Source organism: Muntiacus reevesi, chromosome 17, assembly GCF_963930625.1.
Source record: "Muntiacus reevesi chromosome 17, mMunRee1.1, whole genome shotgun sequence".
Taxonomy (NCBI): domain Eukaryota; kingdom Metazoa; phylum Chordata; class Mammalia; order Artiodactyla; family Cervidae; genus Muntiacus; species Muntiacus reevesi.
In genome coordinates, this window is record NC_089265.1 from 17,401,004 (window position 1) to 17,416,900 (window position 15,897).

The window sequence follows — 15,897 nt, forward strand, 5'->3', positions numbered from 1 at the left end:
GCTGTGGCCTCCAACTAATAAAATAAAATTTAAAAAAAAATAAAAAAAATAAAATACTATGTTCCCTCTTAAAAAAAAAAAGTTCTCTTCAGTGGTGAAAATCATAAATTTTACATACAAAAACAACACAGTGTAGGTCATGTGCCAAATGATATACAACCTGAGCATTTAAATCACTTGACCAGTAATAGACCACAATAGGCTCATCTAAATTGGAAATGTTGAACTAGATTAGGATGTTTCATCCATTTGTGAAATTTAGTGAAGTTCAGAAGAGAGTGATCATATCTTGGGATGGAGTGGCCATGATGATTATGTGAGGCACATGAAATATTAAGAGGATGCTGTTAGACAAGGGATGAAAAGGGGACAAAACATGATAAAGGCAAAGAGTTACTATGTTTCTTTTGTTTACTTTTGTATCCTCAAGGTCCACAGTACCTGATGCACGGGTAGGTAGTCTATAAATACATGCTCACTGAGTTAATGAATTAATTGGGACATGTTCCCATTACTTACACACACAGTGACTACTAAAGATCACATCTCTTTTGTTTTAATGGAAGGAGAAAGGGCTTTAGTATTACTACTTTATACATTTGTAAATATTCTGAACATTTTTACAATGAACATATGTTACATTTAAAAAGCTATATACACATGTGAGGGAGGGAGGAAGAATGAAAATCTTAGCATTCTACTACATGTTTTCAGACACCTCTCTCATTATTTCCTCAGCATATATTTTTTAGAAGTAGAATTCCTGGAAGCAGAATTGCTGATTTTAAAGGCTCTTGGTGTATATTGCAAAATTAATACTCATAATGTCTGTACCTCCCTAAATTTTGATTAGCAGTAAATGAATAGCAACTAAAAGATTACATCCTATATTTGCTTAAAGACTGTCAAGCGAAGAAAGAAAACAACCACAGACAAATTTGTTCAGACACCTTCTTTAGTGATTTGAAATGGATGCAAGTGAGCAATTTCCAACTCTAGCCTAAATTTCTTTCTAATTTGAATGGCAAAATATTATTTCAAAATTTCCAAGGTTGTGTGAATAATAAATAGAAAAGTTCTGAATCAACCTATAAAATTGCCTCCTCCCTGTCAGTTTCTAGTCCAGGAAGAATTCCCTAAACTGCCTCTGAACTTGACCTGTGATGGGCACTTTGCGCTCACCTGTTCTCTGCTGGGTTCTAGACTTGGACTATGTATTCCATTGCAGTTTTTGAGCTCTTCAGCCTTCAGAGCAAATTTTCACTTATATTATATATGGATCACCTTCTGAAATTCCTCCTATGCCTCTATTTTTCACCCTCCTATGCCACCTTTAAATCTTTGGTACTCAGAGAGCCTTCTTTCCTCTGGGGATGCCCTGAGTGTTTTGCTTTTAACCACGTATCTCCAGGATTAATTTTGGTTGCTGGAAGAATGGGCACATTGTTTTGATTTCCCCTGAGCCTACTAAAGTTGTAATGCTCAAAACAGAAGTGCCCTGAGAAGACATCTTTGCTTGCATATCACTTCTTGGCAACAGATAAATTGTTTCTCTATAGTTTTCTCTTTGAATTTTATGTTGAATCAGTTTTTAACTTGAAGACCATTCTCTTTTGAGTAATACTTTTTCAGTGGTCATATCTGGAGATTTATTGCACCAATACATCATCAGAGTGACTGCTGGCTCTGATGATCTATAGCTTAATACATCATCACAGCAATTTCTCATTCAAGTTATATTTTACATAGGAATGTTAGCGCTTGTATTTTTAAATATATGTATTCAGCACTAACATATATTTTTATGTGCTTACACATAAAATAAGCACTAACATTGTATACATTTTATGTGCTTTATATAACATTATATATATATATTTATGTGCAAATATATATACATTTATGTGCTTACAACAAATTAAGGATGCTTTCAGAGAGCTTGCAAAACTCTTAGATCTGTCCCAAACCTAGATAGGCTATATCTTTAGCACTGAATCTCAATAATGATGAGTGCCAGACCTTTTCTGAATACTGACAATCATCTTCATTGTAAACTTTTAGTTTTCAATAGTAAATACATGCACTTAATAATTTTTTTCTAAAAAATAAGGAAGTGTATACAAGGTTGAAGGCAAAAGGCAAGGAGGGTAGCAGAGGATGAGATGGTTAGATAGCATCACTGACTCAATGAACATGAAATTGAGCAAACTCTGGGAGAGAATGAAGGCCAAGAGGAGCTGCAGTCCATGGTGTCACAAAGAGTTGGATACAACTTACTGAATAAACAACAGCAACATCATATACAACACAGACTATGTCTTCCTTCTATTCATATCTGGCAATTGTCTAATACTGTTCTCCAGAAGGAAATAACTTGTAAACTCTTTCAGAAATAATATTAGAATTCACAGATGCCTATGTGTACATCTTCATTTCCCTTTATTTGCAGTCAGTAGCATATCTGTCTACATCTAGTTTTACTCCATTTAACAGTGTAAGTTAAAAATTGCTCCATGTGTACACACATAGATTTCCTCATTCTTTTTGGTGATAGCACATATCCTCCTATTTCCTCCTTATTGTTATCTCTGTGAGATATTATCACTTTTCTATAGAATGTCGACTTTTCCTTATTTCATGGAAAGAGTCCAAACTAGAACAAGATTATTTTTGAATTTCTAGAAAAATGATGGAGTTGCTTTCAGTTTGCCTTCATTAGGTAACAGACAGATGTCTTGTTCTTTTTATGACCATATACTCTTCTACTGATTTCTTCCAGGATTTTGACTCAAGGATAACTCATTATCATCAGTAAGGATTTAAATTTTTATTTTTTTACTGAAACATTAAATTCAGTGGATCTTACTAAAATTAAGGTATCTACATTCTTCTTTTTAGGAACAAACTAGAACTAGGGAGAAAGAATGAAGTATGATGAAGTGTAATACACTTTAAACAGTAAGTGGCAACTCTTAACTGAAATGTCCCAAATCTTTACATCACATTCATTGCCTTCCTTATTTTTATTTATGATTATAGCTTTAGTTTGTGTCATGGACAGTCAAATTAACTATTATAGGGAAAATGTAATTTTTAATATTCTTTCAAATGCGGAAAGGTAGTAAAAATATGAGACATTCTGTTGTGGAAAGTCACACTCTCTAATCCAAGTTATGAAAGTAGTTACAATTAAGGGCAATTAAAGAGCCATTGATAAAAGAATAAATCTCTCCTCAAAATGAGAGTTTTTAAATTTTGTAGTGTGGTTATTATGATTGCTATCATAAACCATTTAACTATTGTCCATCAGTCCTTTGTTTAGTCTTTGCCTTGCAACTTGCATGATTTATTCTTTATCATGTATTATTAATTCGTCAGTTTTCTCCTTTAATTTTTTCTGAGTCACTTCTTCAAAGATAGCTACAAACATAAGTCCACAAGAGCAGAAATTTTGAAACTATGAGATTATTTTTATTATTATTTGGTAAAACACCCACATTTTATTTTCTCCTTTCTTTTTCCCCTGACCTTCTTGACTTAACCAACTTACGAATGTGAGAAGGGACAGATAATAAATTGAAGATTTTACAAAATCACCTCTTAGGAAGAAACTATCAAATACTGTAGCAGGGCAAATGTATGTCAATGTGTGTATGCATGCTCTAACTTCAACTTTCAACTGTCTTTTCTCCTCCCTAAACAGTCTGGAAAAGATAAATTTGTGAGTAAAGAATTGTAAAAATCTAAACAGCTAATGGGAAAGGGTTAGTTTGAAGAGGATAATAAAATAAAGATTTCATCTCTAAAGTGGGGAGTATTATCACTCTTGAGAGTTAAAGGTGATACAGGTTTCTAATGAACAGAGAGAGGGAAGGGGATGGATAGAGTGAGGGAGGGAAAGGAGAGAGGGAGAGAGAGATTGGGGAATGCGATCAGAAATAGACTGTTGATGACATTTTGTAATCTTTACATTTTTTATAAACTCATTAAAATCAACTGATTATTCTGGCTATAAAGTGGAATGAGTTAAGAGTAAAAGTCATCATTAGGGCCCAGTGACACAGCATTTCTTTTGAAAATATATATATATATTTATATATATGTTTAATGATAGAATTAACTAGTACTTTAAGAAGCTAAGGTCTATTCTTTCCTAATGTGATCAGATAATCCTCAGAAAAAGAATGTGTGAGACCCAGTTATCTTATTTTTCCATCTCTGTTCATTTTATGGTCAAACAGTTCATAGTCAAGCTGGAATAGTAGTAGACCAGAATGTTTGATAACTAAGATTCTGGGGTTCAAATTCAGCCCTTACAATCATGGACAAATGATCTAATTCCAAGAATCTCAGTTTTCTACTCTAATCTGTAATCAAATAGCTATTTTTTTTTTAAGGATTAGGTAGTTACTAAAGTTAATTAAGTTAAAATTAATTTGTTAGTTGTAAAATCTTCTTTGTACTTTGACAATCCATAATTGGCTAAGTAGGAAGATGACAATTGGATAGAAGACCTTACTTGGAGTTGAGTTCATTAAGTATTAAGCAGGGCTTATTATAGAGGGGAAAAAAAAAGTGCTAAATCAAATTCTGTAGATTCTGAGAAACATTATTTGCTTATGATACCTGCCTGTCATTTTTTTTTTTTTAATATATATACTGGGGTTTATCAACAAAAGTTGGACTTAGATACTTTGTCAAGAGGGAAGATTGGAATCAAGTTATCATATATTCTGATCTTTCTCTGTAGTCTTTATTTCAGTTCAGTGTAAAAGTATAATTAGATTTATCAGATAGTATATCTTGATTTTTGTTTTGAAAACATAACCATGAAAGTGGCAAAACACACGTTTTATATAGTATGTGACAAAAAGATCAAGGAATGTCATTTTAAAAGTCACTCTTCAATACATTGATTAAGATATTATTCATATATAGTTGTAAGTTTGAATGTATAAAATAATTGTAATTTTAATTGACCCATAGTTTAAAATTTGGCATTATAATGTTAATTTACAAAATTTGAAAATTTGATAATATAATGTATCTTAAATATTTTAACATACTTAAAAATAGAAGTGTATCTGTTTGTAATAAGAAGCACATAGCATACTTTCTATATTTTGACTGAACAAGAGAAAACATTTTTAAGTATTAATACAAATAAATGGTCCTTTTAGAGATAGAAGACATTTCATTTTATTTTATTTGGTTCATTTATCCTTTGCTTTTAAGTGCCTATCATAACCTGACAAGTCAAACAAATTCACGTAGCTTTCACTTAATTAACTGATCATTTATCAGTTTATCTTTATCGAAGTTTATCCATTAAAAAAAGAGAGGGGGAGAAATATCATAGATAATACTCTGAAATCTCTCCTTTTATTGGTCATCTATGTACATTAAACACATGAAAGTATTATGCAACATTAATGACAAACTTTTATTGAGTCATTATTGTTTATTAGTCAGACACAGTTTTCAGTGCTTTGTGGGTACTATTTAATCCTCCCAACAAGTTTATGAGGAGAGTACTGTTGCCCTTATTTTTATGTTAGAAAAAGAGACATTAATATTTGATCCAAAAATATGTAACTAGCAGGTGACATATCAGATTTCATAATGACATAATCAGTCTCATGAGGACTGCTAATTAACCACCAGGATCTCAAAAATACCATCTCTGCCTGTATCGTGTCAGGTTTATTGCAGGACATATTTTTGAGTAATTATGAGATGTTTTAATATTTGTGATTTTATTCATCTTTTCAAAAAATTAATATTTTTAAAAGTGAGAACAATAAGATACTTAAAATATTCCAAAGACTTTTCTAAAATATATTTGCTGGATCGGTATTAATATTTTTGCTCACTAAAAGAAAATAAAAATAAAAAAACACAAACTTTTCAGTGACTCATCATCAGTTTCAGTTTGGTTCTAACTTAAGAAAAAAATAAAATGAATAGAGGAGAACTATTTTCATTTCTGCAATTGCTATAGATTCATAAATATATCTGAAATGTCACTGCACACTGTTTACCAACTTGTTGGTACCAAGTAGAGTCAGAATTATTAATGAGAGACCTTTGCCAACAAATGCTAGGGGCAGTGAACAATACTTTTCTGTAAGTACAGATGAATGTGCATTGCTGGAATCTCAGATGAGATGAAGTGACTTAGCAGCAGCAGCGGATGAGATGACAAATGTCCTGCAAAGCTGATAGGAAGGGTAAAATAAGGAAGATGGTGGAGAATAACATAGTGCTGAACTACTTTCTATTTGAAAGAATTATGGAAAAGGAGAAAAAAAATAGAAACAATGGGGAACAAAGATTGAGAGGTTGAGGAAAGGCAGAAATTAAATGGAAAAGTAGGGGGAAATACAAAGAACAAGAGACAAACTCAAGGAACAAAATAGAGAGGGTAAGGAAAACTAAAGAAGAAAGTACGAAGAATTCCGTATCCTCGGCTCCTTGCCTCATCTTATCTGAATGGACACTCCCAGAATCATTTTTTGGTTATCTTCTCTATTGTCTGTAATGTTTGCCATTAGTATTTCATTGGAAATTGTCTTTAAAACCTTTTCAGTGTATTAGGGGTTTTATTTTTCTATCAAAATGATAGACAATTGGATTTGAAAAAAATTGTTAGATAGCTTTAAGCTTATAAGGAAACATTTTTCTGGGCAATGCCTGTGGAAGATGGAAAAAAAAAAGTCAATTTTTCCTGAACAAAATTAACTGTATACCAAAGCAAAAACATAAATACCAAAAATGGAACAAGAAGATATCAATATGAAAATGAAATAAGTCTATTATAATTTTCAAAATAGTGCACTTTTCATCATCAGCAAAATCCTCTATATATTAATTTAATCTCAGAAAGAGTTTTCTTTTCACTTTATTGCTGGTAATAACCTGGGCCCCCCCAAGGACATGTTGTAATTTTGTTATGTAGTGAATTTTTTTCCCTTCCAGACTCCTCCTTGCCGTGTGGCCCCGAGCTGGGTTAGGTCTCCTAATTCACTCCTGCTGCTCGGAGACCGCGTCTCCTCTCTCTCCTAAAGCACTACAGTGTGACTCTCAAGTCATCACATCAGGTAACACCACCTGTAAATCCCTCTTTGTTGGATCATTCACCCTCTACTCCAAAGTGATCTTCTCACTCTGAAGATTTTTAACTCCTGTCTCAATTGCCAAAATTACTCTTGCCTTAGTTACTGATGATTGTCTAATTCACAAATAAGATCCTTCCTGTGTCCTAGCTTCTCAGTTCCCCGACCTACGGGAAAACTTCTGCACTTACCTCGGGTATACATCTAGACTCTGTCATTATGAGTTGCTGAACCTTTCTACAACCTCAAGCATAAAATCCTCTAGGATTTTCTTGAACACTTTGGTCCTGGGGTCCCAAAGTCCAGTGATTCTGATACCTTCACACTTCCTGTCTTCCTCTTCATGTCCTCTCAGCTCTTCTCACCCAACTTGAATATATCTACCATTGCTAAAACCATTCTATCTTAGACGCATTCTTCTCTGCCTCCCTCTCACTTTATTGAAAAAACACTTGACAAAACCCCAGTCCTGGAAAAATACAGCTGCCTACTGCATACATTTGGATTCATGAAATTGACTATGACTGGAGAAAGATTTAGAAGCAAATTGATTGTTTTAATCTGAAATTAATAGCTAGTAACTTCAAATGAATGTTTAACACTTCCACCACCATACAATTACTTACTTCATTCACTATCTCATTGTAATTTGAGACAATTCCAAACATCTCTTCTCTCTTAGGTTTCCACGTATATTTAGGCAGTGACTGAACTCCCAGTTCACTAAGAAAATTGAAAGTAATGAGAGAAATCCTATAAGCTCCTACCTCAAATTCCCTGTCTGAATCTACGTGCGTGTGTTCTCTCTCCCCTACTGTTCCTATAGATGAAGCCACCCCACACCCCTACTTAAGGCTTATTTGCTTAGCTGTGTACTAGATTCATCCTTTCTTGCCTACTAAAGAATATCACTGTTTAGTCTCTTCTCTGATCCCCATCATCAAATTTACCCTTTCTAATTTCTCAGATGGCCCAGTGGTAAAGAATCCACCTGCCAATGCAGGATATGCAGGAAACATATGTTTGATCTCTGTGTCAGGAAGATCCCCTGGAGAAGGGAGTGGCAACCCACTCCAGTATTCTTACATGAAGAACCCCATGAACAGAGGAGCCTGGTGAACTACAATCCATAGGGTCTCAAAGAGTTGAACATCACTGAATACCTAAGCATGCATGCTACCCCATCTGGGTATCTAGTCCTCATTCCCTGCTTTATTTTCTCATTAGCAGCATTTCCTTTCTAAGTTACTGTATAGATTTATTGACTTTTAAATTTTCTTTTCTATAGAAGCTCCATGAAAGCAGATTTCTATTTACTGATGTGTTCTGGGTACCTAGAAAATAGCTCACATAGTGGATACTCAGTAAATATTTCTAGCTATTGAGTAAATGAGTATTTGAATAAATTAACACTGTTAATTAAAATCTGTCTTAGTTTATAATATATGCTGTACTGACCGTTCATTTCTAATTTGTGTCTCTTGGCATTACCCATGAACAGGTAGGTGACCACATTGCTTTTACTTAACTGCCTAATTGCTTGTACAAACTAAGACTTTGGATAATGACATATTTTAAAGAATTACAGTTTCAGATTATGAATCACTCTCTTCAGTATAGATGGTGATTTAGCAGAACTTTCTTAGTCTATTCACATCCTAACATTATTTCAAATGGACTCAAAACTCAAGGGCGAAACATAATGGCACTACATATAGACACACACATACACTCCTACACACTCAGTGGAATTCTTTTAATTCACTTTCATCCATGTTGTTGGAGGTCCATAAGTGCTATTTACTACCAGTCCTTTTATACTTGCTAGGACACTTGAATATAGGCAGCCATGATACTTAATGGTAGCAATTTTTTTATGATTGGGGTATTTCTCTTCTCTCCATGCTTCAGACTTCTGAAACACACTCAAAGCATATATATATATATAAATGTACATCATTATCAGTGTTATGTAAGGCCTTGAAGTTGGGCTATCTGTTTTCATTTATACAAAACAATAGTTTTCAATTTTCTACTGAGGATTTTCCCCTTATATTAGAAACTGTGGAAACCAAAAATAAATATCATAGAAGAGAAAGATGAAGAAAATTAAGACATGCTTGGATAGCCTGAACACAGACACCCAAGTCAGAGAATGTGTGCTATATACACAAGAGGTCTAGACCACATCCAATTAATCACTGTTTTTGAAAAGAGAAAAACTTTCAGAAGAGTTTCCCTTTGTAGGGGAAGCTTGTTACTTCTGATGCCATTGAGAGTTCAATTATTAGGGAGAAAAATCTGAAAAATATTCACTGTCCAAAGTTCTGTCACCTAGCCCAAGTACTTTTGAGTCCCTGATCAAAACCCTATTGCTCCTAATCTATTTCCTGAATTCCTTTGCCATTTCCTCCCATCAGCTCTTCTGGGAATAGTCCTGAGCCATTTTGCATTTGTGGAGATATTCAAGTTTCATCTAGCTCAGCGGCTCCCAACCTTTCTGGCTCCAGGGAGTAGTTTCATAGAGGGTAATTTTTACACAGTCCTAGGTGGGGGAAGATGGTTTCAGAATGATACAAGCACATTACATTTATTGTACTCTTTATTTCTAATCTAATGCCACTGCTAATCTGACAGAAGGTATGGGTCTGAGGCCCAGAGGTTGGGAATCCCCAATCTAGTTCACAACATTTCTGGCTATTATAATATATATCTATAGAAATGTTTAATTATTAAATGTCTTCTCTATACTTGACTCTTATTGGAGAACCCACCGTTCATACAAAGTGACTTTTATGTTTGGTTTATGAGTTAATAACTAAGTGTGCCTTTTCCAACTTGGGGATCATCATTCATTTTGGTTCAAAATCTTGTCTTAACCACACTGAGAATTCAATATAATTAATTGCTGATACAGATTTGCATTTCTTCAAATCAAGAGAGTATTACAAGATAGACATAGTGACTCGGTAAGAAAAGCTGCATGTTAGCAAGTGGCAGCCCTGCAGGTAGGGAGAGTATTTTTAAACTTCTATTATGATATTTTCAGCCAAAAAAATTAGCAGTCCTTGGCTTTGATGGAAATCCAAGGATGAAATAGGGCCACTCTTTTCAATTATTACAGTTACATGATCTGCATGACTTTATAATTCTGAACTTGACTTATTCTAGCCTTAAACAAAAAGTAAAAACAAGAAAAATAGCCCTTTATCCATGTAAGAGATACATTGTAAGGATAAATTAAACTATTTCTATTCATAGCATTACTGAGTGTTTGGACAAACGGTGCTATATAAATGCAAAGTGCTGTTGTTCCCTTTACAGAGACTGAGGCTGCGATATAGCGGGATGAGGTTTAGGGACAGTTGAAATGTTTGTGTTAGCTTTATTTCTTAAGAAAAATACTTTGGAAATATCTAAGCTTAATCACACTTTGTTTTTCCTCTTCATAATTCAGAACACATTTATCTTTGTTCATCCACAAAGCAAAATAGTTATTTCTCGCCCTTGCTCAGATCTTGAGCTCAAGCTCATGAAAATGCTTCAACTCTGTGCCAACAGAAGGAGCCATTTGACAAATTATGCGTTTGAATGATCACAATCTTATGTGATCTCCCCACAATGCCACACGCCTCTTATCTGATTCCGATAGCTCAGGCACAGCTTAACACATTGCATTAATCTTTATTGTGATTTAATTTTGAGCAGTCAAGATCCAGAGTGGAAGGTGAAACTGCTCGGATTTCAAAATCAGGTTGCCCTGCTTGCAAATCACTTATTCTGTGAAATCCTGGGAAAGATACCCACCAGGAAGTTTTGACACTCAATCCATCAGTCTTCTTTCAGCCCTCCTGACTTCAGCTGTTGTTGTTAGATTCTTTGTCCTGTTTCTTCTGGCAAGTGAAGCCAGTGCTTAGAACAAAGAACCAGTCATGATATCAAAGTCCTGTGTAGTAAATGAGAGTAGTAAATGACTGTGGAAATAATCTGGCTTGATTTCTCAAGGTCCTCTGTGCTCACCACTACAAGTTCTTAATTTAGGTTCTCTTGCTCCCACATCTGAGGTACAGAAGAGTAAAAAGTGTGCATAGATATTGGCAGGCACTTATTGCATTTATTGGAGGTGAAGGTAAACTGCAGTGACAATTAGTAGAAAGGGCAGCAGGTTAAAATTCAATGGGGTGACCCAGAGGGATGGGATGGGGAGGGAGGTGGGAGGGGCGTTCAGGATGGGGAACACATGTACACTCATGGTGAATTCAAGTCAATGTATGACAAAACCAATGCAATATTGTAGAGTAAAATAAATAAATTAATTAAAAATAAATAAAAATAAAAAAAAAAATTCAAGATATGTCATCTGATAGTGATACCACTGTGAAAAGTGAAAGTGTTGGTTTCTTTTTGTGACTCCATGGGCTGTAGTCCACCAGACTCCCCTGTCCATGGGATTCTCCAGGCAAGAATACTACAATGGGTAGCCATGCCCTTCTCCAGGGGATCTTCCCAACCCAGTGATTGAACTCAGGTCTCCTGCATTCCAGGCAGATTCTTTACCCTGTGAGCCACCAGGGAAACCTGATAACTACCATAAGAACCCTAGAGTATCCTCTAGAATCCTTGAAATAATACAGAGGGTAGAATAGGTAATTTCTCAGGTAGTAGTCTTTGATATCTTGCATATAATAAAATAAATGCCATGTTTGTTGTAAAAGATTGTAAAGGATATGAATGTTTAATCATCAAAGTAAATCTTTTTACTTTAAAACACCCAGAGATAAATGAATTCATATCTTATTCAGATTTACATTTTAAAGTTATAAATTTAAATGTGATAAATGTGCATTCCTCAAATTAACTTTAATAATGCTGTTAAATTGCTCATTCTCAAAAAGCACAGTGCTCATGAATTTATGTAAATACAAGGCCAGTGGATCGTGTTTAAGACTTCTATGATAAAAAAAGGGGAAGTAATTTAATATGAGTCACATTTAGCTTAGCAAAATACTCATATCATGCAAGAAATAAGATCAGGATTACTATCTTGCATTTCATGATCATTCAGAAGCAAGTGGGCTCAGTGATATAAAGTTGCTGATATGTGACATTTTTTAAACTATAAAAAATATTGATTTCATATAGCTAAACTTAGTTAAATTGTTCACACTCTATTTTATGGTTGTGTGTAGTTAAATAAACATAAGCTAAGTGTGGATATGAGGCAAATTCCTCTGTAATGGTTTTTTACCAGTTTGATGGTTGCTTCCAGTTTTAAAAATGACATCTAATGCATTTTCTTTCTATGAAATTATTGCATGCAAAAAAATTCATTTTAAGTGTGCCTTTACAAAGTTTATCCAAGATATTAGACTTTTCAAAAGCAAATTCATCTTTAGGAATAGCTTTATTCTGATTATCATATTTGAGAATTTTGTTCGGAAAGTGAGAGTGGATCTTTCACATGATGCACACTGATTAGATGGGATTAAATGTTCTTATGTGCTTCATTGCCAGCCTTAGATTCTGAGTTTAGCACTTCAGAGAAGATTGAAGGGTAGGATTTTTGATGCCAGTAATTGACAGACAATGCAAGTTCACAATTTGATAGAAAAAGCCTAACAACTAAATTTCACTTATAGATCTGTTAGTATCTCCCTGTATGACATTGAGCAAATCACTTCAACTCTCTGATCTTCATTTTCCTATTTGTAAACTAAAGGAGTGGTACTTGGTGAATACATATTTTCTTAGCTCTGGGGTTCTCTGGAAGCATGAGTCTTTGAGATAGACTTGACTTTTCCATCACTCATAACTGTGTAGTCAAATTCTCTCAGGAAAACTCCGTCTACTTTCTTTTCCCTCTATCATTTGTTGTTCTGCCAAGAAAGAGAGAGATCAATTTAAGCCCCTCAGAATGAACTGAATTCAGTCTTTGGAAAGAACCCATAAATTAGAATGAAAATATATTTTTCAATTTACTGTATGCTTCATGTTCTTGTGTTGATGTTAATAACCACCTATTCTCTCTACACAACTAGTGCGACCATTCACAACTATGAAATGCAACTGAGCAGGTTTCTATCCGTTTAAAATAATTTTGAACAGACTGACTCAAAGATTGTAAAAGTATAATGAGAAAGATTTGTGAATATGTTTTGCTGGAGAGAGATGTTGCTTCTCTGTGAGTCTCTACCTGACAAAGATTTTATTCAATTCTAAGGGCTGCTATCCTTTGCTTAGCTTTACTATATTATTTTCTTTGTGTATCTCTTTTGTCCTTTTTCTGTTTTCTCTCTGACTATGTGTCAACGTAGCTTGATCATAGTTATTGCTTGATGAGTTGAGGCTGAATTTTGGAAAGGAAATATAATCCTATATGCTTACCTTTTCTTACATAACACTGCATCTGAAAACATACATTTAATTCTTAAAGAAGTTACATATTTCTTGCATGTGTGTGCACGCACACACATAACACCAATTTATTACTAATGTGTAATGTGTATTTTTCTCAAGACTATATTCACTTGAGTAAGGTAAACTATGATAATCTTTCATAGTGGTAGGATTTAATAAAGTATAAGTCCATACATTCATTTAATTTTATGATATTTTCATCCTGATTTCCCTTGGTTGCTCGTATTGTGTCTCAACACAAGAACGCCTTTAATGTCAAATAGGTTTCTAAAGTGAACTGTCCATATTCTCCCATATTTAAAATATATATTCTAATTTTAGTGAGCATGTAAATCATTCACTAAGAATAATAGTGGATAATAGCAAATCATGCCAAATCTATCAACACATAAAAAGGAAGGGCCCAGTGGGAACCATTACCTGTACATAATTCCTCTAGAACAGAATGGGCTTGATCATTTCCAAATATGAACTTCAGGTCCAAAAGTCATTAGCATTAGTGTAGTTACACTCAGAAATTGATATAAACCACAAAATAAAAATTATGCTCTTGAGTTTTTCCAAATGACTTAATATTACCTTGATATTTCATTATTATATCCAGTTAAGAGTAAGATATATTAAGGTCAAATGTGGCATTATATTAGCTTACCAGGATTATCTGGCAGGGTCTCTGGTTTTATATTAAGAATCATAGGAAATAGGAGGCTGAGTGACAGAAAATGATAAGCCTGCTAATATTGACCTGTGATATGCCTATACACATATAAGAGATATCTATTTTCTTAAGAAAAACAACTGAGAAGGATCTTCTAGTATATTTAGAATGTTCAGGTAAGAAAAAAAATAGCAATAAGTGATAGAGAATTATTCCAAATTATCTTACAGGAAAAAAGGAGAAAGGGATGTATTTTCTCATGTAACTAGCAGGTTTGGTGGTATAATTGTCTAATGAGACTCAACTATTTCCAGGAGCCCAGAAATTTCTTTTCTTGACTTTGACTCCTTTTTATTCTGCAGATATATTCTCTTCATTTCTTACCCCCAGATTAATATTCTTTCCTCTTAAGAAATGCAGGAAAACATTTTCATTCTATTCAGAATATTTATGTGGGCTTGGTTTATGTTTTGCTTTGTTTATTTGCCCATTCTTATTTTCTGATAAAAAGTCACTGAGACAGGGGAAGAGGGTGAAATTCTCCCACGGAATCAAAAGAAGAGGATGGAAAGGTGTTTTGGGCAAATAAAAATTATAGTTATCTTGGTTATTACATTTGACCTCAGATGACTACAGATTCATGTCACCCAAACTCTGGTACATAGATCATCATTGTTCCATGAAATATTAATCAGTGTTCTGTGGGGAAAATATCTTCTGTAAACAAATAATTTTAGAAAATATTTGAGTAACAGGATATTAAAACTGCTTGTTTCCTTATTATTTAGTAAGGTGCAAACATGCCAGATGTCAGATGCTAAAAGATGAGGGAGACAGATTTCCACATGCAGAATTTACAAAGGAAACGTCCACAAACAAGTTCAGTGACCTTTGAACTCTCTGACACAATAAGAGAATATAAACTAGTAAAGAGGGAGGACTTTGAATGTGTAACTTTGACAGTAGTTGTTTGCAGTGTCGACAGGCTCCCCCTATCAAAGGTTCCATGTTGCACAATTCCAGAGGGGGCTGTACTTCCTCTGAAAAACACCCTCTTTTCAACACTCAGTTGTTCATACAGAATATAGGTCGTTTCACTTCCTGTTACAAGTAAAAGCGCTAGTTGCTCAGTCGTGTCTGACTGTTTGTGACCCCATGGACTGTAGCCCACCAGGCTCCTCTGTCCATGGGATTCATCAGGCAAGAATACTGGAATGGGTTGCCTTTCCCTTCTCCAGGGGATCTTCCTGACCCAGGGGTGGAACCTGGGCCTCCCACATTGTAGGCAGATTCTTTTTACCATCTGAGCCATCAGATTGTTGGGCATACAGTGCCTCTACCAGTCCTATGCTCACCAAGAGGGAGTGGTGGGCTGTGCCAGCTTCTTAAGGCAAATCTAGTGAGACGGGCTCTTATGAAACTCTCAGAGAGCTTAAAATGTGCTCCTTGAAATCTAGGGACTCTGAAGATTGGATCCTGACTCCTGTGAGAAGATGAAAGTGGCCTGTGGTGACAGGTAGAGGAGGCTGTGTGGGGATTGACTTGTACAATCAGAGTTTATTGGGGCAGGGAGTGCCTGAGAGCTTCATGTAGACAGATGTGACCATGTAGGAGAGAGGGTCAGGGTGGAGTAGTCTTGAGGCCAGGCTAGTAGAGCCACTTGAGTGGGCAGAAGGAGCCCAGCAGTGAAGATGGATGTGATTATGG